This window comes from Stegostoma tigrinum, chromosome 5, assembly GCF_030684315.1.
Source record: "Stegostoma tigrinum isolate sSteTig4 chromosome 5, sSteTig4.hap1, whole genome shotgun sequence".
In the NCBI taxonomy this organism is placed as follows: domain Eukaryota; kingdom Metazoa; phylum Chordata; class Chondrichthyes; order Orectolobiformes; family Stegostomatidae; genus Stegostoma; species Stegostoma tigrinum.
In genome coordinates, this window is record NC_081358.1 from 94,229,832 (window position 1) to 94,250,600 (window position 20,769).

Sequence of the window (20,769 nt, forward strand, 5' to 3'; positions counted from 1 at the left end):
TCAGCAGCAGACATAATTTGCTGGACGCCCGATTTGATCCGAGCACACCAGAGCGAACGGGCTGCCGACGCGTCGGGCGTCTTGACGACACGCGGCCTGTCGTTTCCAGACAGAGAATATAGACCCCACCCATCCAGCAGTCCTGCGCGTCAGCAAAGACCTTGCACACGATCGGATTTTTGTCTCGAGATCGAGCTTCCAGGCTCTTCAGCTTGCTTCCTGAGGGAAAAAACCAAAGTGGAGAATGTGGGCATCGATCCCACTACCTCTCGCGTGCAAAGCGAGCGCTCTACCACTTGAGCTAATTCCCCTCACCTGTCTGGTTGACTGGCTGGTCCCGTGAGTTTCTCAGGTGCTTTCTGTGGGGACCCGAGAGCAGCAGGGAATTTCCCGTCGCCATTGCACGCTGCATTCAGCCGCACAATCGGCACGTTCGAGCGGAATCAGGAGCCGGGTAGCCGAAGCATTCCGGAAAACACGGTGCCGCCGAAAGCATCGGCGCTGAGCCGCACGTTGCAGATTGCGAGCGAGCTGAGCGGCGTGAATAGCCACTGCGAGTCTGAGGCAGTGCTCGAGATCCCTGTCTGACTGATTGCAGAGTCCCTCGACCTTTGAGCACGCGCTGACTCTCTGGAAGTACCGTTCCTACAGGGCGCAGCCTGCTGGTCTTGGGGTGCCACTGCAGACGTGCCACAACGAGGACAGGCAGAAACCTCCGAAGAAGAGAGCGTACTCTGGAGAAGGGCAAGTGTTCGGGCTGGGCCGCGACGAGAAAGGAGGGCTATTCCTTCGTCCTCGAAAGATGCGAGCCCTCTGCCACGTTCGGAAAAGTCCTGCTGTCAGGTACGAGCCGCCACACGCAGACGCCAAGACAACCGAGACGCCGACGGCAGCCGCCACATGTCTGAGGGAGTACCGGGGAGCCCCGCGTGAGCGGCGGGATGCTTGTGTCGCTTTCGAATCGGTGCTGACCTCCTAGGATGCAGTGCTGGTCGACACGTGCGACTGAGGGAGTCGCACACCCTGCACGTGTCGGATTTTACGAAGAGAAAGCAAAGCCAAGTTCACGAGCGGTTTTCATCGACAGGAACGGAGGGCTCTTGCGTCTTCACCCTGACGTCGTAAGCCGCAACCCAGCAGTTTAGAGCGCTGCTTTTCGACAAAGCGTCGCTGGGAAAACCCAGGCCTCCTTTCTGTAGAAGGAAGCGCGTCATTCTTGCCTGCATTGCGTGCTGAGCAAAGGATCTTTGCACGTTGCGGCGCGGCGCTAAAAAGCGGTGAACTGCTTTGCCGATCGTTGGCTGCCGCGCGCCGGACATACCGACTTGCGGACGCGAGGATCCAAGACGCCGCCGTTGGGTCGTGTCCCTGCTCGGGCTGCAGCCTGCCACGTAACGGGCGAAGTTTTGCCACTGTGGATCGGAAGGCGCTCTCCTGCCCTCTCCTGAGCTGCGGGTTTCTGACAAGGTTTGGTTTGGGGTTGAGTGGCGCCTGGGAAACCGGCCTACTCTGGCTGCTGGCTGGGCTTTGCTGTGCCTTCTTAGCGCAGTAGGCAGCGCGTCAGTCTCATAATCTGAAGGTCCTGAGTTCAATCCTCAGAGAAGGCAAACTTGAGAGAGGGTGGCCTTTTATCGTGTTTTGATTTTCTCAGCAGCAGACATAATTTGCTGGACGCCCGATTTGATCCGAGCACACCAGAGCGAACGGGCTGCCGACGCGTCGGGCGTCTTGACGACACGCGGCCTGTCGTTTCCAGACAGAGAATATAGACCCCACCCATCCAGCAGTCCTGCGCGTCAGCAAAGACCTTGCACACGATCGGATTTTTGTCTCGAGATCGAGCTTCCAGGCTCTTCAGCTTGCTTCCTGAGGGAAAAAACCAAAGTGGAGAATGTGGGCATCGATCCCACTACCTCTCGCGTGCAAAGCGAGCGCTCTACCACTTGAGCTAATTCCCCTCACCTGTCTGGTTGACTGGCTGGTCCCATGAGTTTCTCAGGTGCTTTCTGTGGGGACCCGAGAGCAGCAGGGAATTTCCCGTCGCCATTGCACGCTGCATTCAGCCGCACAATCGGCACGTTCGAGCGGAATCAGGAGCCGGGTAGCCGAAGCATTCCGGAAAACACGGTGCCGCCGAAAGCATCGGCGCTGAGCCGCACGTTGCAGATTGCGAGCGAGCTGAGCGGCGTGAATAGCCACTGCGAGTCTGAGGCAGTGCTCGAGATCCCTGTCTGACTGATTGCAGAGTCCCTCGACCTTTGAGCACGCGCTGACTCTCTGGAAGTACCGTTCCTACAGGGCGCAGCCTGCTGGTCTTGGGGTGCCACTGCAGACGTGCCACAACGAGGACAGGCAGAAACCTCCGAAGAAGAGAGCGTACTCTGGAGAAGGGCAAGTGTTCGGGCTGGGCCGCGACGAGAAAGGAGGGCTATTCCTTCGTCCTCGAAAGATGCGAGCCCTCTGCCACGTTCGGAAAAGTCCTGCTGTCAGGTACGAGCCGCCACACGCAGACGCCAAGACAACCGAGACGCCGACGGCAGCCGCCACATGTCTGAGGGAGTACCGGGGAGCCCCGCGTGAGCGGCGGGATGCTTGTGTCGCTTTCGAATCGGTGCTGACCTCCTAGGATGCAGTGCTGGTCGACACGTGCGACTGAGGGAGTCGCACACCCTGCACGTGTCGGATTTTACGAAGAGAAAGCAAAGCCAAGTTCACGAGCGGTTTTCATCGACAGGAACGGAGGGCTCTTGCGTCTTCACCCTGACGTCGTAAGCCGCAACCCAGCAGTTTAGAGCGCTGCTTTTCGACAAAGCGTCGCTGGGAAAACCCAGGCCTCCTTTCTGTAGAAGGAAGCGCGTCATTCTTGCCTGCATTGCGTGCTGAGCAAAGGATCTTTGCACGTTGCGGCGCGGCGCTAAAAAGCGGTGAACTGCTTTGCCGATCGTTGGCTGCCGCGCGCCGGACATACCGACTTGCGGACGCGAGGATCCAAGACGCCGCCGTTGGGTCGTGTCCCTGCTCGGGCTGCAGCCTGCCACGTAACGGGCGAAGTTTTGCCACTGTGGATCGGAAGGCGCTCTCCTGCCCTCTCCTGAGCTGCGGGTTTCTGACAAGGTTTGGTTTGGGGTTGAGTGGCGCCTGGGAAACCGGCCTACTCTGGCTGCTGGCTGGGCTTTGCTGTGCCTTCTTAGCGCAGTAGGCAGCGCGTCAGTCTCATAATCTGAAGGTCCTGAGTTCAATCCTCAGAGAAGGCAAACTTGAGAGAGGGTGGCCTTTTATCGTGTTTTGATTTTCTCAGCAGCAGACATAATTTGCTGGACGCCCGATTTGATCCGAGCACACCAGAGCGAACGGGCTGCCGACGCGTCGGGCGTCTTGACGACACGCGGCCTGTCGTTTCCAGACAGAGAATATAGACCCCACCCATCCAGCAGTCCTGCGCGTCAGCAAAGACCTTGCACACGATCGGATTTTTGTCTCGAGATCGAGCTTCCAGGCTCTTCAGCTTGCTTCCTGAGGGAAAAAACCAAAGTGGAGAATGTGGGCATCGATCCCACTACCTCTCGCGTGCAAAGCGAGCGCTCTACCACTTGAGCTAATTCCCCTCACCTGTCTGGTTGACTGGCTGGTCCCGTGAGTTTCTCAGGTGCTTTCTGTGGGGACCCGAGAGCAGCAGGGAATTTCCCGTCGCCATTGCACGCTGCATTCAGCCGCACAATCGGCACGTTCGAGCGGAATCAGGAGCCGGGTAGCCGAAGCATTCCGGAAAACACGGTGCCGCCGAAAGCATCGGCGCTGAGCCGCACGTTGCAGATTGCGAGCGAGCTGAGCGGCGTGAATAGCCACTGCGAGTCTGAGGCAGTGCTCGAGATCCCTGTCTGACTGATTGCAGAGTCCCTCGACCTTTGAGCACGCGCTGACTCTCTGGAAGTACCGTTCCTACAGGGCGCAGCCTGCTGGTCTTGGGGTGCCACTGCAGACGTGCCACAACGAGGACAGGCAGAAACCTCCGAAGAAGAGAGCGTACTCTGGAGAAGGGCAAGTGTTCGGGCTGGGCCGCGACGAGAAAGGAGGGCTATTCCTTCGTCCTCGAAAGATGCGAGCCCTCTGCCACGTTCGGAAAAGTCCTGCTGTCAGGTACGAGCCGCCACACGCAGACGCCAAGACAACCGAGACGCCGACGGCAGCCGCCACATGTCTGAGGGAGTACCGGGGAGCCCCGCGTGAGCGGCGGGATGCTTGTGTCGCTTTCGAATCGGTGCTGACCTCCTAGGATGCAGTGCTGGTCGACACGTGCGACTGAGGGAGTCGCACACCCTGCACGTGTCGGATTTTACGAAGAGAAAGCAAAGCCAAGTTCACGAGCGGTTTTCATCGACAGGAACGGAGGGCTCTTGCGTCTTCACCCTGACGTCGTAAGCCGCAACCCAGCAGTTTAGAGCGCTGCTTTTCGACAAAGCGTCGCTGGGAAAACCCAGGCCTCCTTTCTGTAGAAGGAAGCGCGTCATTCTTGCCTGCATTGCGTGCTGAGCAAAGGATCTTTGCACGTTGCGGCGCGGCGCTAAAAAGCGGTGAACTGCTTTGCCGATCGTTGGCTGCCGCGCGCCGGACATACCGACTTGCGGACGCGAGGATCCAAGACGCCGCCGTTGGGTCGTGTCCCTGCTCGGGCTGCAGCCTGCCACGTAACGGGCGAAGTTTTGCCACTGTGGATCGGAAGGCGCTCTCCTGCCCTCTCCTGAGCTGCGGGTTTCTGACAAGGTTTGGTTTGGGGTTGAGTGGCGCCTGGGAAACCGGCCTACTCTGGCTGCTGGCTGGGCTTTGCTGTGCCTTCTTAGCGCAGTAGGCAGCGCGTCAGTCTCATAATCTGAAGGTCCTGAGTTCAATCCTCAGAGAAGGCAAACTTGAGAGAGGGTGGCCTTTTATCGTGTTTTGATTTTCTCAGCAGCAGACATAATTTGCTGGACGCCCGATTTGATCCGAGCACACCAGAGCGAACGGGCTGCCGACGCGTCGGGCGTCTTGACGACACGCGGCCTGTCGTTTCCAGACAGAGAATATAGACCCCACCCATCCAGCAGTCCTGCGCGTCAGCAAAGACCTTGCACACGATCGGATTTTTGTCTCGAGATCGAGCTTCCAGGCTCTTCAGCTTGCTTCCTGAGGGAAAAAACCAAAGTGGAGAATGTGGGCATCGATCCCACTACCTCTCGCGTGCAAAGCGAGCGCTCTACCACTTGAGCTAATTCCCCTCACCTGTCTGGTTGACTGGCTGGTCCCATGAGTTTCTCAGGTGCTTTCTGTGGGGACCCGAGAGCAGCAGGGAATTTCCCGTCGCCATTGCACGCTGCATTCAGCCGCACAATCGGCACGTTCGAGCGGAATCAGGAGCCGGGTAGCCGAAGCATTCCGGAAAACACGGTGCCGCCGAAAGCATCGGCGCTGAGCCGCACGTTGCAGATTGCGAGCGAGCTGAGCGGCGTGAATAGCCACTGCGAGTCTGAGGCAGTGCTCGAGATCCCTGTCTGACTGATTGCAGAGTCCCTCGACCTTTGGGCACGCGCTGACTCTCTGGAAGTACCGTTCCTACAGGGCGCAGCCTGCTGGTCTTGGGGTGCCACTGCAGACGTGCCACAACGAGGACAGGCAGAAACCTCCGAAGAAGAGAGCGTACTCTGGAGAAGGGCAAGTGTTCGGGCTGGGCCGCGACGAGAAAGGAGGGCTATTCCTTCGTCCTCGAAAGATGCGAGCCCTCTGCCACGTTCGGAAAAGTCCTGCTGTCAGGTACGAGCCGCCACACGCAGACGCCAAGACAACCGAGACGCCGACGGCAGCCGCCACATGTCTGAGGGAGTACCGGGGAGCCCCGCGTGAGCGGCGGGATGCTTGTGTCGCTTTCGAATCGGTGCTGACCTCCTAGGATGCAGTGCTGGTCGACACGTGCGACTGAGGGAGTCGCACACCCTGCACGTGTCGGATTTTACGAAGAGAAAGCAAAGCCAAGTTCACGAGCGGTTTTCATCGACAGGAACGGAGGGCTCTTGCGTCTTCACCCTGACGTCGTAAGCCGCAACCCAGCAGTTTAGAGCGCTGCTTTTCGACAAAGCGTCGCTGGGAAAACCCAGGCCTCCTTTCTGTAGAAGGAAGCGCGTCATTCTTGCCTGCATTGCGTGCTGAGCAAAGGATCTTTGCACGTTGCGGCGCGGCGCTAAAAAGCGGTGAACTGCTTTGCCGATCGTTGGCTGCCGCGCGCCGGACATACCGACTTGCGGACGCGAGGATCCAAGACGCCGCCGTTGGGTCGTGTCCCTGCTCGGGCTGCAGCCTGCCACGTAACGGGCGAAGTTTTGCCACTGTGGATCGGAAGGCGCTCTCCTGCCCTCTCCTGAGCTGCGGGTTTCTGACAAGGTTTGGTTTGGGGTTGAGTGGCGCCTGGGAAACCGGCCTACTCTGGCTGCTGGCTGGGCTTTGCTGTGCCTTCTTAGCGCAGTAGGCAGCGCGTCAGTCTCATAATCTGAAGGTCCTGAGTTCAATCCTCAGAGAAGGCAAACTTGAGAGAGGGTGGCCTTTTATCGTGTTTTGATTTTCTCAGCAGCAGACATAATTTGCTGGACGCCCGATTTGATCCGAGCACACCAGAGCGAACGGGCTGCCGACGCGTCGGGCGTCTTGACGACACGCGGCCTGTCGTTTCCAGACAGAGAATATAGACCCCACCCATCCAGCAGTCCTGCGCGTCAGCAAAGACCTTGCACACGATCGGATTTTTGTCTCGAGATCGAGCTTCCAGGCTCTTCAGCTTGCTTCCTGAGGGAAAAAACCAAAGTGGAGAATGTGGGCATCGATCCCACTACCTCTCGCGTGCAAAGCGAGCGCTCTACCACTTGAGCTAATTCCCCTCACCTGTCTGGTTGACTGGCTGGTCCCGTGAGTTTCTCAGGTGCTTTCTGTGGGGACCCGAGAGCAGCAGGGAATTTCCCGTCGCCATTGCACGCTGCATTCAGCCGCACAATCGGCACGTTCGAGCGGAATCAGGAGCCGGGTAGCCGAAGCATTCCGGAAAACACGGTGCCGCCGAAAGCATCGGCGCTGAGCCGCACGTTGCAGATTGCGAGCGAGCTGAGCGGCGTGAATAGCCACTGCGAGTCTGAGGCAGTGCTCGAGATCCCTGTCTGACTGATTGCAGAGTCCCTCGACCTTTGAGCACGCGCTGACTCTCTGGAAGTACCGTTCCTACAGGGCGCAGCCTGCTGGTCTTGGGGTGCCACTGCAGACGTGCCACAACGAGGACAGGCAGAAACCTCCGAAGAAGAGAGCGTACTCTGGAGAAGGGCAAGTGTTCGGGCTGGGCCGCGACGAGAAAGGAGGGCTATTCCTTCGTCCTCGAAAGATGCGAGCCCTCTGCCACGTTCGGAAAAGTCCTGCTGTCAGGTACGAGCCGCCACACGCAGACGCCAAGACAACCGAGACGCCGACGGCAGCCGCCACATGTCTGAGGGAGTACCGGGGAGCCCCGCGTGAGCGGCGGGATGCTTGTGTCGCTTTCGAATCGGTGCTGACCTCCTAGGATGCAGTGCTGGTCGACACGTGCGACTGAGGGAGTCGCACACCCTGCACGTGTCGGATTTTACGAAGAGAAAGCAAAGCCAAGTTCACGAGCGGTTTTCATCGACAGGAACGGAGGGCTCTTGCGTCTTCACCCTGACGTCGTAAGCCGCAACCCAGCAGTTTAGAGCGCTGCTTTTCGACAAAGCGTCGCTGGGAAAACCCAGGCCTCCTTTCTGTAGAAGGAAGCGCGTCATTCTTGCCTGCATTGCGTGCTGAGCAAAGGATCTTTGCACGTTGCGGCGCGGCGCTACAAAGCGGTGAACTGCTTTGCCGATCGTTGGCTGCCGCGCGCCGGACATACCGACTTGCGGACGCGAGGATCCAAGACGCCGCCGTTGGGTCGTGTCCCTGCTCGGGCTGCAGCCTGCCATGTAACGGGCGACGTTTTGCCACTGTGGATCGGAAGGCGCTCTCCTGCCCTCTCCTGAGCTGCGGGTTTCTGACAAGGTTTGGTTTGGGGTTGAGTGGCGCCTGGGAAACCGGCCTACTCTGGCTGCTGGCTGGGCTTTGCTGTGCCTTCTTAGCGCAGTAGGCAGCGCGTCAGTCTCATAATCGGAAGGTCCTGAGTTCAATCCTCAGAGAAGGCAAACTTGAGAGAGGGTGGCCTTTTATCGTGTTTTGATTTTCTCAGCAGCAGACATAATTTGCTGGACGCCCGATTTGATCCGAGCACACCAGAGCGAACGGGCTGCCGACGCGTCGGGCGTCTTGACGACACGCGGCCTGTCGTTTCCAGACAGAGAATATAGACCCCACCCATCCAGCAGTCCTGCGCGTCAGCAAAGACCTTGCACACGATCGGATTTTTGTCTCGAGATCGAGCTTCCAGGCTCTTCAGCTTGCTTCCTGAGGGAAAAAACCAAAGTGGAGAATGTGGGCATCGATCCCACTACCTCTCGCGTGCAAAGCGAGCGCTCTACCACTTGAGCGAATTCCCCTCACCTGTCTGGTTGACTGGCTGGTCCCGTGAGTTTCTCAGGTGCTTTCTGTGGGGACCCGAGAGCAGCAGGGAATTTCCCGTCGCCATTGCACGCTGCATTCAGCCGCACAATCGGCACGTTCGAGCGGAATCAGGAGCCGGGTAGCCGAAGCATTCCGGAAAACACGGTGCCGCCGAAAGCATCGGCGCTGAGCCGCACGTTGCAGATTGCGAGCGAGCTGAGCGGCGTGAATAGCCACTGCGAGTCTGAGGCAGTGCTCGAGATCCCTGTCTGACTGATTGCAGAGTCCCTCGACCTTTGAGCACGCGCTGACTCTCTGGAAGTACCGTTCCTACAGGGCGCAGCCTGCTGGTCTTGGGGTGCCACTGCAGACGTGCCACAACGAGGACAGGCAGAAACCTCCGAAGAAGAGAGCGTACTCTGGAGAAGGGCAAGTGTTCGGGCTGGGCCGCGACGAGAAAGGAGGGCTATTCCTTCGTCCTCGAAAGATGCGAGCCCTCTGCCACGTTCGGAAAAGTCCTGCTGTCAGGTACGAGCCGCCACACGCAGACGCCAAGACAACCGAGACGCCGACGGCAGCCGCCACATGTCTGAGGGAGTACCGGGGAGCCCCGCGTGAGCGGCGGGATGCTTGTGTCGCTTTCGAATCGGTGCTGACCTCCTAGGATGCAGTGCTGGTCGACACGTGCGACTGAGGGAGTCGCACACCCTGCACGTGTCGGATTTTACGAAGAGAAAGCAAAGCCAAGTTCACGAGCGGTTTTCATCGACAGGAACGGAGGGCTCTTGCGTCTTCACCCTGACGTCGTAAGCCGCAACCCAGCAGTTTAGAGCGCTGCTTTTCGACAAAGCGTCGCTGGGAAAACCCAGGCCTCCTTTCTGTAGAAGGAAGCGCGTCATTCTTGCCTGCATTGCGTGCTGAGCAAAGGATCTTTGCACGTTGCGGCGCGGCGCTACAAAGCGGTGAACTGCTTTGCCGATCGTTGGCTGCCGCGCGCCGGACATACCGACTTGCGGACGCGAGGATCCAAGACGCCGCCGTTGGGTCGTGTCCCTGCTCGGGCTGCAGCCTGCCATGTAACGGGCGACGTTTTGCCACTGTGGATCGGAAGGCGCTCTCCTGCCCTCTCCTGAGCTGCGGGTTTCTGACAAGGTTTGGTTTGGGGTTGAGTGGCGCCTGGGAAACCGGCCTACTCTGGCTGCTGGCTGGGCTTTGCTGTGCCTTCTTAGCGCAGTAGGCAGCGCGTCAGTCTCATAATCGGAAGGTCCTGAGTTCAATCCTCAGAGAAGGCAAACTTGAGAGAGGGTGGCCTTTTATCGTGTTTTGATTTTCTCAGCAGCAGACATAATTTGCTGGACGCCCGATTTGATCCGAGCACACCAGAGCGAACGGGCTGCCGACGCGTCGGGCGTCTTGACGACACGCGGCCTGTCGTTTCCAGACAGAGAATATAGACCCCACCCATCCAGCAGTCCTGCGCGTCAGCAAAGACCTTGCACACGATCGGATTTTTGTCTCGAGATCGAGCTTCCAGGCTCTTCAGCTTGCTTCCTGAGGGAAAAAACCAAAGTGGAGAATGTGGGCATCGATCCCACTACCTCTCGCATGCAAAGCGAGCGCTCTACCACTTGAGCGAATTCCCCTCACCTGTCTGGTTGACTGGCTGGTCCCGTGAGTTTCTCAGGTGCTTTCTGTGGGGACCCGAGAGCAGCAGGGAATTTCCCGTCGCCATTGCACGCTGCATTCAGCCGCACAATCGGCACGTTCGAGCGGAATCAGGAGCCGGGTAGCCGAAGCATTCCGGAAAACACGGTGCCGCCGAAAGCATCGGCGCTGAGCCGCACGTTGCAGATTGCGAGCGAGCTGAGCGGCGTGAATAGCCACTGCGAGTCTGAGGCAGTGCTCGAGATCCCTGTCTGACTGATTGCAGAGTCCCTCGACCTTTGGGCACGCGCTGACTCTCTGGAAGTACCGTTCCTACAGGGCGCAGCCTGCTGGTCTTGGGGTGCCACTGCAGACGTGCCACAACGAGGACAGGCAGAAACCTCCGAAGAAGAGAGCGTACTCTGGAGAAGGGCAAGTGTTCGGGCTGGGCCGCGACGAGAAAGGAGGGCTATTCCTTCGTCCTCGAAAGATGCGAGCCCTCTGCCACGTTCGGAAAAGTCCTGCTGTCAGGTACGAGCCGCCACACGCAGACGCCAAGACAACCGAGACGCCGACGGCAGCCGCCACATGTCTGAGGGAGTACCGGGGAGCCCCGCGTGAGCGGCGGGATGCTTGTGTCGCTTTCGAATCGGTGCTGACCTCCTAGGATGCAGTGCTGGTCGACACGTGCGACTGAGGGAGTCGCACACCCTGCACGTGTCGGATTTTACGAAGAGAAAGCAAAGCCAAGTTCACGAGCGGTTTTCATCGACAGGAACGGAGGGCTCTTGCGTCTTCACCCTGACGTCGTAAGCCGCAACCCAGCAGTTTAGAGCGCTGCTTTTCGACAAAGCGTCGCTGGGAAAACCCAGGCCTCCTTTCTGTAGAAGGAAGCGCGTCATTCTTGCCTGCATTGCGTGCTGAGCAAAGGATCTTTGCACGTTGCGGCGCGGCGCTAAAAAGCGGTGAACTGCTTTGCCGATCGTTGGCTGCCGTGCGCCGGACATACCGACTTGCGGACGCGAGGATCCAAGACGCCGCCGTTGGGTCGTGTCCCTGCTCGGGCTGCAGCCTGCCACGTAACGGGCGAAGTTTTGCCACTGTGGATCGGAAGGCGCTCTCCTGCCCTCTCCTGAGCTGCGGGTTTCTGACAAGGTTTGGTTTGGGGTTGAGTGGCGCCTGGGAAACCGGCCTACTCTGGCTGCTGGCTGGGCTTTGCTGTGCCTTCTTAGCGCAGTAGGCAGCGCGTCAGTCTCATAATCTGAAGGTCCTGAGTTCAATCCTCAGAGAAGGCAAACTTGAGAGAGGGTGGCCTTTTATCGTGTTTTGATTTTCTCAGCAGCAGACATAATTTGCTGGACGCCCGATTTGATCCGAGCACACCAGAGCGAACGGGCTGCCGACGCGTCGGGCGTCTTGACGACACGCGGCCTGTCGTTTCCAGACAGAGAATATAGACCCCACCCATCCAGCAGTCCTGCGCGTCAGCAAAGACCTTGCACACGATCGGATTTTTGTCTCGAGATCGAGCTTCCAGGCTCTTCAGCTTGCTTCCTGAGGGAAAAAACCAAAGTGGAGAATGTGGGCATCGATCCCACTACCTCTCGCGTGCAAAGCGAGCGCTCTACCACTTGAGCTAATTCCCCTCACCTGTCTGGTTGACTGGCTGGTCCCGTGAGTTTCTCAGGTGCTTTCTGTGGGGACCCGAGAGCAGCAGGGAATTTCCCGTCGCCATTGCACGCTGCATTCAGCCGCACAATCGGCACGTTCGAGCGGAATCAGGAGCCGGGTAGCCGAAGCATTCCGGAAAACACGGTGCCGCCGAAAGCATCGGCGCTGAGCCGCACGTTGCAGATTGCGAGCGAGCTGAGCGGCGTGAATAGCCACTGCGAGTCTGAGGCAGTGCTCGAGATCCCTGTCTGACTGATTGCAGAGTCCCTCGACCTTTGAGCACGCGCTGACTCTCTGGAAGTACCGTTCCTACAGGGCGCAGCCTGCTGGTCTTGGGGTGCCACTGCAGACGTGCCACAACGAGGACAGGCAGAAACCTCCGAAGAAGAGAGCGTACTCTGGAGAAGGGCAAGTGTTCGGGCTGGGCCGCGACGAGAAAGGAGGGCTATTCCTTCGTCCTCGAAAGATGCGAGCCCTCTGCCACGTTCGGAAAAGTCCTGCTGTCAGGTACGAGCCGCCACACGCAGACGCCAAGACAACCGAGACGCCGACGGCAGCCGCCACATGTCTGAGGGAGTACCGGGGAGCCCCGCGTGAGCGGCGGGATGCTTGTGTCGCTTTCGAATCGGTGCTGACCTCCTAGGATGCAGTGCTGGTCGACACGTGCGACTGAGGGAGTCGCACACCCTGCACGTGTCGGATTTTACGAAGAGAAAGCAAAGCCAAGTTCACGAGCGGTTTTCATCGACAGGAACGGAGGGCTCTTGCGTCTTCACCCTGACGTCGTAAGCCGCAACCCAGCAGTTTAGAGCGCTGCTTTTCGACAAAGCGTCGCTGGGAAAACCCAGGCCTCCTTTCTGTAGAAGGAAGCGCGTCATTCTTGCCTGCATTGCGTGCTGAGCAAAGGATCTTTGCACGTTGCGGCGCGGCGCTACAAAGCGGTGAACTGCTTTGCCGATCGTTGGCTGCCGCGCGCCGGACATACCGACTTGCGGACGCGAGGATCCAAGACGCCGCCGTTGGGTCGTGTCCCTGCTCGGGCTGCAGCCTGCCACGTAACGGGCGACGTTTTGCCACTGTGGATCGGAAGGCGCTCTCCTGCCCTCTCCTGAGCTGCGGGTTTCTGACAAGGTTTGGTTTGGGGTTGTTTGGCGCCTGGGAAACCGGCCTACTCTGGCTGCTGGCTGGGCTTTGCTGTGCCTTCTTAGCGCAGTAGGCAGCGCGTCAGTCTCATAATCGGAAGGTCCTGAGTTCAATCCTCAGAGAAGGCAAACTTGAGAGAGGGTGGCCTTTTATCGTGTTTTGATTTTCTCAGCAGCAGACATAATTTGCTGGACGCCCGATTTGATCCGAGCACACCAGAGCGAACGGGCTGCCGACGCGTCGGGCGTCTTGACGACACGCGGCCTGTCGTTTCCAGACAGAGAATATAGACCCCACCCATCCAGCAGTCCTGCGCGTCAGCAAAGACCTTGCACACGATCGGATTTTTGTCTCGAGATCGAGCTTCCAGGCTCTTCAGCTTGCTTCCTGAGGGAAAAAACCAAAGTGGAGAATGTGGGCATCGATCCCACTACCTCTCGCATGCAAAGCGAGCGCTCTACCACTTGAGCGAATTCCCCTCACCTGTCTGGTTGACTGGCTGGTCCCGTGAGTTTCTCAGGTGCTTTCTGTGGGGACCCGAGAGCAGCAGGGAATTTCCCGTCGCCATTGCACGCTGCATTCAGCCGCACAATCGGCACGTTCGAGCGGAATCAGGAGCCGGGTAGCCGAAGCATTCCGGAAAACACGGTGCCGCCGAAAGCATCGGCGCTGAGCCGCACGTTGCAGATTGCGAGCGAGCTGAGCGGCGTGAATAGCCACTGCGAGTCTGAGGCAGTGCTCGAGATCCCTGTCTGACTGATTGCAGAGTCCCTCGACCTTTGGGCACGCGCTGACTCTCTGGAAGTACCGTTCCTACAGGGCGCAGCCTGCTGGTCTTGGGGTGCCACTGCAGACGTGCCACAACGAGGACAGGCAGAAACCTCCGAAGAAGAGAGCGTACTCTGGAGAAGGGCAAGTGTTCGGGCTGGGCCGCGACGAGAAAGGAGGGCTATTCCTTCGTCCTCGAAAGATGCGAGCCCTCTGCCACGTTCGGAAAAGTCCTGCTGTCAGGTACGAGCCGCCACACGCAGACGCCAAGACAACCGAGACGCCGACGGCAGCCGCCACATGTCTGAGGGAGTACCGGGGAGCCCCGCGTGAGCGGCGGGATGCTTGTGTCGCTTTCGAATCGGTGCTGACCTCCTAGGATGCAGTGCTGGTCGACACGTGCGACTGAGGGAGTCGCACACCCTGCACGTGTCGGATTTTACGAAGAGAAAGCAAAGCCAAGTTCACGAGCGGTTTTCATCGACAGGAACGGAGGGCTCTTGCGTCTTCACCCTGACGTCGTAAGCCGCAACCCAGCAGTTTAGAGCGCTGCTTTTCGACAAAGCGTCGCTGGGAAAACCCAGGCCTCCTTTCTGTAGAAGGAAGCGCGTCATTCTTGCCTGCATTGCGTGCTGAGCAAAGGATCTTTGCACGTTGCGGCGCGGCGCTAAAAAGCGGTGAACTGCTTTGCCGATCGTTGGCTGCCGCGCGCCGGACATACCGACTTGCGGACGCGAGGATCCAAGACGCCGCCGTTGGGTCGTGTCCCTGCTCGGGCTGCAGCCTGCCACGTAACGGGCGAAGTTTTGCCACTGTGGATCGGAAGGCGCTCTCCTGCCCTCTCCTGAGCTGCGGGTTTCTGACAAGGTTTGGTTTGGGGTTGAGTGGCGCCTGGGAAACCGGCCTACTCTGGCTGCTGGCTGGGCTTTGCTGTGCCTTCTTAGCGCAGTAGGCAGCGCGTCAGTCTCATAATCTGAAGGTCCTGAGTTCAATCCTCAGAGAAGGCAAACTTGAGAGAGGGTGGCCTTTTATCGTGTTTTGATTTTCTCAGCAGCAGACATAATTTGCTGGACGCCCGATTTGATCCGAGCACACCAGAGCGAACGGGCTGCCGACGCGTCGGGCGTCTTGACGACACGCGGCCTGTCGTTTCCAGACAGAGAATATAGACCCCACCCATCCAGCAGTCCTGCGCGTCAGCAAAGACCTTGCACACGATCGGATTTTTGTCTCGAGATCGAGCTTCCAGGCTCTTCAGCTTGCTTCCTGAGGGAAAAAACCAAAGTGGAGAATGTGGGCATCGATCCCACTACCTCTCGCATGCAAAGCGAGCGCTCTACCACTTGAGCGAATTCCCCTCACCTGTCTGGTTGACTGGCTGGTCCCGTGAGTTTCTCAGGTGCTTTCTGTGGGGACCCGAGAGCAGCAGGGAATTTCCCGTCGCCATTGCACGCTGCATTCAGCCGCACAATCGGCACGTTCGAGCGGAATCAGGAGCCGGGTAGCCGAAGCATTCCGGAAAACACGGTGCCGCCGAAAGCATCGGCGCTGAGCCGCACGTTGCAGATTGCGAGCGAGCTGAGCGGCGTGAATAGCCACTGCGAGTCTGAGGCAGTGCTCGAGATCCCTGTCTGACTGATTGCAGAGTCCCTCGACCTTTGGGCACGCGCTGACTCTCTGGAAGTACCGTTCCTACAGGGCGCAGCCTGCTGGTCTTGGGGTGCCACTGCAGACGTGCCACAACGAGGACAGGCAGAAACCTCCGAAGAAGAGAGCGTACTCTGGAGAAGGGCAAGTGTTCGGGCTGGGCCGCGACGAGAAAGGAGGGCTATTCCTTCGTCCTCGAAAGATGCGAGCCCTCTGCCACGTTCGGAAAAGTCCTGCTGTCAGGTACGAGCCGCCACACGCAGACGCCAAGACAACCGAGACGCCGACGGCAGCCGCCACATGTCTGAGGGAGTACCGGGGAGCCCCGCGTGAGCGGCGGGATGCTTGTGTCGCTTTCGAATCGGTGCTGACCTCCTAGGATGCAGTGCTGGTCGACACGTGCGACTGAGGGAGTCGCACACCCTGCACGTGTCGGATTTTACGAAGAGAAAGCAAAGCCAAGTTCACGAGCGGTTTTCATCGACAGGAACGGAGGGCTCTTGCGTCTTCACCCTGACGTCGTAAGCCGCAACCCAGCAGTTTAGAGCGCTGCTTTTCGACAAAGCGTCGCTGGGAAAACCCAGGCCTCCTTTCTGTAGAAGGAAGCGCGTCATTCTTGCCTGCATTGCGTGCTGAGCAAAGGATCTTTGCACGTTGCGGCGCGGCGCTACAAAGCGGTGAACTGCTTTGCCGATCGTTGGCTGCCGCGCGCCGGACATACCGACTTGCGGACGCGAGGATCCAAGACGCCGCCGTTGGGTCGTGTCCCTGCTCGGGCTGCAGCCTGCCACGTAACGGGCGACGTTTTGCCACTGTGGATCGGAAGGCGCTCTCCTGCCCTCTCCTGAGCTGCGGGTTTCTGACAAGGTTTGGTTTGGGGTTGAGTGGCGCCTGGGAAACCGGCCTACTCTGGCTGCTGGCTGGGCTTTGCTGTGCCTTCTTAGCGCAGTAGGCAGCGCGTCAGTCTCATAATCGGAAGGTCCTGAGTTCAATCCTCAGAGAAGGCAAACTTGAGAGAGGGTGGCCTTTTATCGTGTTTTGATTTTCTCAGCAGCAGACATAATTTGCTGGACGCCCGATTTGATCCGAGCACACCAGAGCGAACGGGCTGCCGACGCGTCGGGCGTCTTGACGACACGCGGCCTGTCGTTTCCAGACAGAGAATATAGACCCCACCCATCCAGCAGTCCTGCGCGTCAGCAAAGACCTTGCACACGATCGGATTTTTGTCTCGAGATCGAGCTTCCAGGCTCTTCAGCTTGCTTCCTGAGGGAAAAAACCAAAGTGGAGAATGTGGGCATCGATCCCACTACCTCTCGCGTGCAAAGCGAGCGCTCTACCACTTGAGCTAATTCCCCTCACCTGTCTGGTTGACTGGCTGGTCCCATGAGTTTCTCAGGTGCTTTCTGTGGGGACCCGAGAGCAGCAGGGAATTTCCCGTCGCCATTGCACGCTGCATTCAGCCGCACAATCGGCACGTTCGAGCGGAATCAGGAGCCGGGTAGCCGAAGCATTCCGGAAAACACGGTGCCGCCGAAAGCATCGGCGCTGAGCCGCACGTTGCAGATTGCGAGCGAGCTGAGCGGCGTGAATAGCCACTGCGAGTCTGAGGCAGTGCTCGAGATCCCTGTCTGACTGATTGCAGAGTCCCTCGACCTTTGAGCACGCGCTGACTCTCTGGAAGTACCGTTCCTACAGGGCGCAGCCTGCTGGTCTTGGGGTGCCACTGCAGACGTGCCACAACGAGGACAGGCAGAAACCTCCGAAGAAGAGAGCGTACTCTGGAGAAGGGCAAGTGTTCGGGCTGGGCCGCGACGAGAAAGGAGGGCTATTCCTTCGTCCTCGAAAGATGCGAGCCCTCTGCCACGTTCGGAAAAGTCCTGCTGTCAGGTACGAGCCGCCACACGCAGACGCCAAGACAACCGAGACGCCGACGGCAGCCGCCACATGTCTGAGGGAGTACCGGGGAGCCCCGCGTGAGCGGCGGGATGCTTGTGTCGCTTTCGAATCGGTGCTGACCTCCTAGGATGCAGTGCTGGTCGACACGTGCGACTGAGGGAGTCGCACACCCTGCACGTGTCGGATTTTACGAAGAGAAAGCAAAGCCAAGTTCACCAGCGGTTTTCATCGACAGGAACGGAGGGCTCTTGCGTCTTCACCCTGACGTCGTAAGCCGCAACCCAGCAGTTTAGAGCGCTGCTTTTCGACAAAGCGTCGCTGGGAAAACCCAGGCCTCCTTTCTGTAGAAGGAAGCGCGTCATTCTTGCCTGCATTGCGTGCTGAGCAAAGGATCTTTGCACGTTGCGGCGCGGCGCTACAAAGCGGTGAACTGCTTTGCCGATCGTTGGCTGCCGCGCGCCGGACATACCGACTTGCGGACGCGAGGATCCAAGACGCCGCCGTTGGGTCGTGTCCCTGCTCGGGCTGCAGCCTGCCACGTAACGGGCGACGTTTTGCCACTGTGGATCGGAAGGCGCTCTCCTGCCCTCTCCTGAGCTGCGGGTTTCTGACAAGGTTTGGTTTGGGGTTGAGTGGCGCCTGGGAAACCGGCCTACTCTGGCTGCTGGCTGGGCTTTGCTGTGCCTTCTTAGCGCAGTAGGCAGCGCGTCAGTCTCATAATCGGAAGGTCCTGAGTTCAATCCTCAGAGAAGGCAAACTTGAGAGAGGGTGGCCTTTTATCGTGTTTTGATTTTCTCAGCAGCAGACATAATTTGCTGGACGCCCGATTTGATCCGAGCACACCAGAGCGAACGGGCTGCCGACGCGTCGGGCGTCTTGACGACACGCGGCCTGTCGTTTCCAGACAGAGAATATAGACCCCACCCATCCAGCAGTCCTGCGCGTCAGCAAAGACCTTGCACACGATCGGATTTTTGTCTCGAGATCGAGCTTCCAGGCTCTTCAGCTTGCTTCCTGAGGGAAAAAACCAAAGTGGAGAATGTGGGCATCGATCCCACTACCTCTCGCATGCAAAGCGAGCGCTCTACCACTTGAGCGAATTCCCCTCACCTGTCTGGTTGACTGGCTGGTCCCGTGAGTTTCTCAGGTGCTTTCTGTGGGGACCCGAGAGCAGCAGGGAATTTCCCGTCGCCATTGCACGCTGCATTCAGCCGCACAATCGGCACGTTCGAGCGGAATCAGGAGCCGGGTAGCCGAAGCATTCCGGAAAACACGGTGCCGCCGAAAGCATCGGCGCTGAGCCGCACGTTGCAGATTGCGAGCGAGCTGAGCGGCGTGAATAGCCACTGCGAGTCTGAGGCAGTGCTCGAGATCCCTGTCTGACTGATTGCAGAGTCCCTCGACCTTTGGGCACGCGCTGACTCTCTGGAAGTACCGTTCCTACAGGGCGCAGCCTGCTGGTCTTGGGGTGCCACTGCAGACGTGCCACAACGAGGACAGGCAGAAACCTCCGAAGAAGAGAGCGTACTCTGGAGAAGGGCAAGTGTTCGGGCTGGGCCGCGACGAGAAAGGAGGGCTATTCCTTCGTCCTCGAAAGATGCGAGCCCTCTGCCACGTTCGGAAAAGTCCTGCTGTCAGGTACGAGCCGCCACACGCAGACGCCAAGACAACCGAGACGCCGACGGCAGCCGCCACATGTCTGAGGGAGTACCGGGGAGCCCCGCGTGAGCGGCGGGATGCTTGTGTCGCTTTCGAATCGGTGCTGACCTCCTAGGATGCAGTGCTGGTCGACACGTGCGACTGAGGGAGTCGCACACCCTGCACGTGTCGGATTTTACGAAGAGAAAGCAAAGCCAAGTTCACGAGCGGTTTTCATCGACAGGAACGGAGGGCTCTTGCGTCTTCACCCTGACGTCGTAAGCCGCAACCCAGCAGTTTAGAGCGCTGCTTTTCGACAAAGCGTCGCTGGGAAAACCCAGGCCTCCTTTCTGTAGAAGGAAGCGCGTCATTCTTGCCTGCATTGCGTGCTGAGCAAAGGATCTTTGCACGTTGCGGCGCGGCGCTACAAAGCGGTGAACTGCTTTGCCGATCGTTGGCTGCCGCGCGCCGGACATACCGACTTGCGGACGCGAGGATCCAAGACGCCGCCGTTGGGTCGTGTCCCTGCTCGGGCTGCAGCCTGCCACGTAACGGGCGACGTTTTGCCACTGTGGATCGGAAGGCGCTCTCCTGCCCTCTCCTGAGCTGCGGGTTTCTGACAAGGTTTGGTTTGGGGTTGAGTGGCGCCTGGGAAACCGGCCTACTCTGGCTGCTGGCTGGGCTTTGCTGTGCCTTCTTAGCGCAGTAGGCAGCGCGTCAGTCTCATAATCGGAAGGTCCTGAGTTCAATCCTCAGAGAAGGCAAACTTGAGAGAGGGTGGCCTTTTATCGTGTTTTGATTTTCTCAGCAGCAGACATAATTTGCTGGACGCCCGATTTGATCCGAGCACACCAGAGCGAACGGGCTGCCGACGCGTCGGGCGTCTTGACGACACGCGGCCTGTCGTTTCCAGACAGAGAATATAGACCCCACCCATCCAGCAGTCCTGCGCGTCAGCAAAGACCTTGCACACGATCGGATTTTTGTCTCGAGATCGAGCTTCCAGGCTCTTCAGCTTGCTTCCTGAGGGGAAAAAACCAAAGTGGAGAATGTGGGCATCGATCCCACTACCTCTCGCGTGCAAAGCGAGCGCTCTACCACTTGAGCTAATTCCCCTCACCTGTCTGGTTGACTGGCTGGTCCCATGAGTTTCTCAGGTGCTTTCTGTGGGGACCCGAGAGCAGCAGGGAATTTCCCGTCGCCATTGCACGCTGCATTCAGCCGCACAATCGGCACGTTCGAGCGGAATCAGGAGCCGGGTAGCCGAAGCATTCCGGAAAACACGGTGCCGCCGAAAGCATCGGCGCTGAGCCGCACGTTGCAGATTGCGAGCGAGCTGAGCGGCGTGAATAGCCACTGCGAGTCTGAGGCAGTGCTCGAGATCCCTGTCTGACTGATTGCAGAGTCCCTCGACCTTTGAGCACGCGCTGACTCTCTGGAAGTACCGTTCCTACAGGGCGCAGCCTGCTGGTCTTGGGGTGCCACTGCAGACGTGCCACAACGAGGACAGGCAGAAACCTCCGAAGAAGAGAGCGTACTCTGGAGAAGGGCAAGTGTTCGGGCTGGGCCGCGACGAGAAAGGAGGGCTATTCCTTCGTCCTCGAAAGATGCGAGCCCTCTGCCACGTTCGGAAAAGTCCTGCTGTCAGGTACGAGCCGCCACACGCAGACGCCAAGACAACCGAGACGCCGACGGCAGCCGCCACATGTCTGAGGGAGTACCGGGGAGCCCCGCGTGAGCGGCGGGATGCTTGTGTCGCTTTCGAATCGGTGCTGACCTCCTAGGATGCAGTGCTGGTCGACACGTGCG

At 58.8% G+C, this 20,769-nt stretch overlaps 20 non-coding genes across 20 annotated transcripts; 12 read left to right on the forward strand and 8 right to left on the reverse strand.

Moving 5' to 3' along the window:
- Nucleotides 1-238: 238 nt before the first annotated feature.
- On the reverse strand, nucleotides 239-311 carry trnaa-ugc (transfer RNA alanine (anticodon UGC)). The gene has a single exon. It is a non-coding gene; the product is annotated as a tRNA-Ala (tRNA).
- A 1,223-nt stretch (nucleotides 312-1,534) lies between these two features.
- trnam-cau (transfer RNA methionine (anticodon CAU)) lies at nucleotides 1,535-1,607 on the forward strand. The gene has a single exon. It is a non-coding gene; the product is annotated as a tRNA-Met (tRNA).
- A 278-nt stretch (nucleotides 1,608-1,885) lies between these two features.
- On the reverse strand, nucleotides 1,886-1,958 carry trnaa-ugc (transfer RNA alanine (anticodon UGC)). Its single transcript has one exon. It is a non-coding gene; the product is annotated as a tRNA-Ala (tRNA).
- Nucleotides 1,959-3,181: 1,223 nt separating this feature from the next.
- On the forward strand, nucleotides 3,182-3,254 carry trnam-cau (transfer RNA methionine (anticodon CAU)). Its single transcript has one exon. It is a non-coding gene; the product is annotated as a tRNA-Met (tRNA).
- A 278-nt stretch (nucleotides 3,255-3,532) lies between these two features.
- On the reverse strand, nucleotides 3,533-3,605 carry trnaa-ugc (transfer RNA alanine (anticodon UGC)). The gene has a single exon. It is a non-coding gene; the product is annotated as a tRNA-Ala (tRNA).
- Nucleotides 3,606-4,828: 1,223 nt separating this feature from the next.
- trnam-cau (transfer RNA methionine (anticodon CAU)) lies at nucleotides 4,829-4,901 on the forward strand. Its single transcript has one exon. It is a non-coding gene; the product is annotated as a tRNA-Met (tRNA).
- A 278-nt stretch (nucleotides 4,902-5,179) lies between these two features.
- On the reverse strand, nucleotides 5,180-5,252 carry trnaa-ugc (transfer RNA alanine (anticodon UGC)). The gene has a single exon. It is a non-coding gene; the product is annotated as a tRNA-Ala (tRNA).
- A 1,223-nt stretch (nucleotides 5,253-6,475) lies between these two features.
- On the forward strand, nucleotides 6,476-6,548 carry trnam-cau (transfer RNA methionine (anticodon CAU)). Its single transcript has one exon. It is a non-coding gene; the product is annotated as a tRNA-Met (tRNA).
- A 278-nt stretch (nucleotides 6,549-6,826) lies between these two features.
- On the reverse strand, nucleotides 6,827-6,899 carry trnaa-ugc (transfer RNA alanine (anticodon UGC)). Its single transcript has one exon. It is a non-coding gene; the product is annotated as a tRNA-Ala (tRNA).
- Nucleotides 6,900-8,122: 1,223 nt separating this feature from the next.
- Nucleotides 8,123-8,195, forward strand: trnam-cau (transfer RNA methionine (anticodon CAU)). Its single transcript has one exon. It is a non-coding gene; the product is annotated as a tRNA-Met (tRNA).
- A 1,574-nt stretch (nucleotides 8,196-9,769) lies between these two features.
- On the forward strand, nucleotides 9,770-9,842 carry trnam-cau (transfer RNA methionine (anticodon CAU)). The gene has a single exon. It is a non-coding gene; the product is annotated as a tRNA-Met (tRNA).
- Nucleotides 9,843-11,416: 1,574 nt separating this feature from the next.
- Nucleotides 11,417-11,489, forward strand: trnam-cau (transfer RNA methionine (anticodon CAU)). Its single transcript has one exon. It is a non-coding gene; the product is annotated as a tRNA-Met (tRNA).
- A 278-nt stretch (nucleotides 11,490-11,767) lies between these two features.
- trnaa-ugc (transfer RNA alanine (anticodon UGC)) lies at nucleotides 11,768-11,840 on the reverse strand. Its single transcript has one exon. It is a non-coding gene; the product is annotated as a tRNA-Ala (tRNA).
- A 1,223-nt stretch (nucleotides 11,841-13,063) lies between these two features.
- trnam-cau (transfer RNA methionine (anticodon CAU)) lies at nucleotides 13,064-13,136 on the forward strand. The gene has a single exon. It is a non-coding gene; the product is annotated as a tRNA-Met (tRNA).
- Nucleotides 13,137-14,710: 1,574 nt separating this feature from the next.
- trnam-cau (transfer RNA methionine (anticodon CAU)) lies at nucleotides 14,711-14,783 on the forward strand. The gene has a single exon. It is a non-coding gene; the product is annotated as a tRNA-Met (tRNA).
- Nucleotides 14,784-16,357: 1,574 nt separating this feature from the next.
- On the forward strand, nucleotides 16,358-16,430 carry trnam-cau (transfer RNA methionine (anticodon CAU)). Its single transcript has one exon. It is a non-coding gene; the product is annotated as a tRNA-Met (tRNA).
- Nucleotides 16,431-16,708: 278 nt separating this feature from the next.
- On the reverse strand, nucleotides 16,709-16,781 carry trnaa-ugc (transfer RNA alanine (anticodon UGC)). Its single transcript has one exon. It is a non-coding gene; the product is annotated as a tRNA-Ala (tRNA).
- Nucleotides 16,782-18,004: 1,223 nt separating this feature from the next.
- trnam-cau (transfer RNA methionine (anticodon CAU)) lies at nucleotides 18,005-18,077 on the forward strand. The gene has a single exon. It is a non-coding gene; the product is annotated as a tRNA-Met (tRNA).
- A 1,574-nt stretch (nucleotides 18,078-19,651) lies between these two features.
- trnam-cau (transfer RNA methionine (anticodon CAU)) lies at nucleotides 19,652-19,724 on the forward strand. Its single transcript has one exon. It is a non-coding gene; the product is annotated as a tRNA-Met (tRNA).
- Nucleotides 19,725-20,003: 279 nt separating this feature from the next.
- Nucleotides 20,004-20,076, reverse strand: trnaa-ugc (transfer RNA alanine (anticodon UGC)). The gene has a single exon. It is a non-coding gene; the product is annotated as a tRNA-Ala (tRNA).
- Between the last annotated feature and the right edge of the window lie 693 nt (nucleotides 20,077-20,769).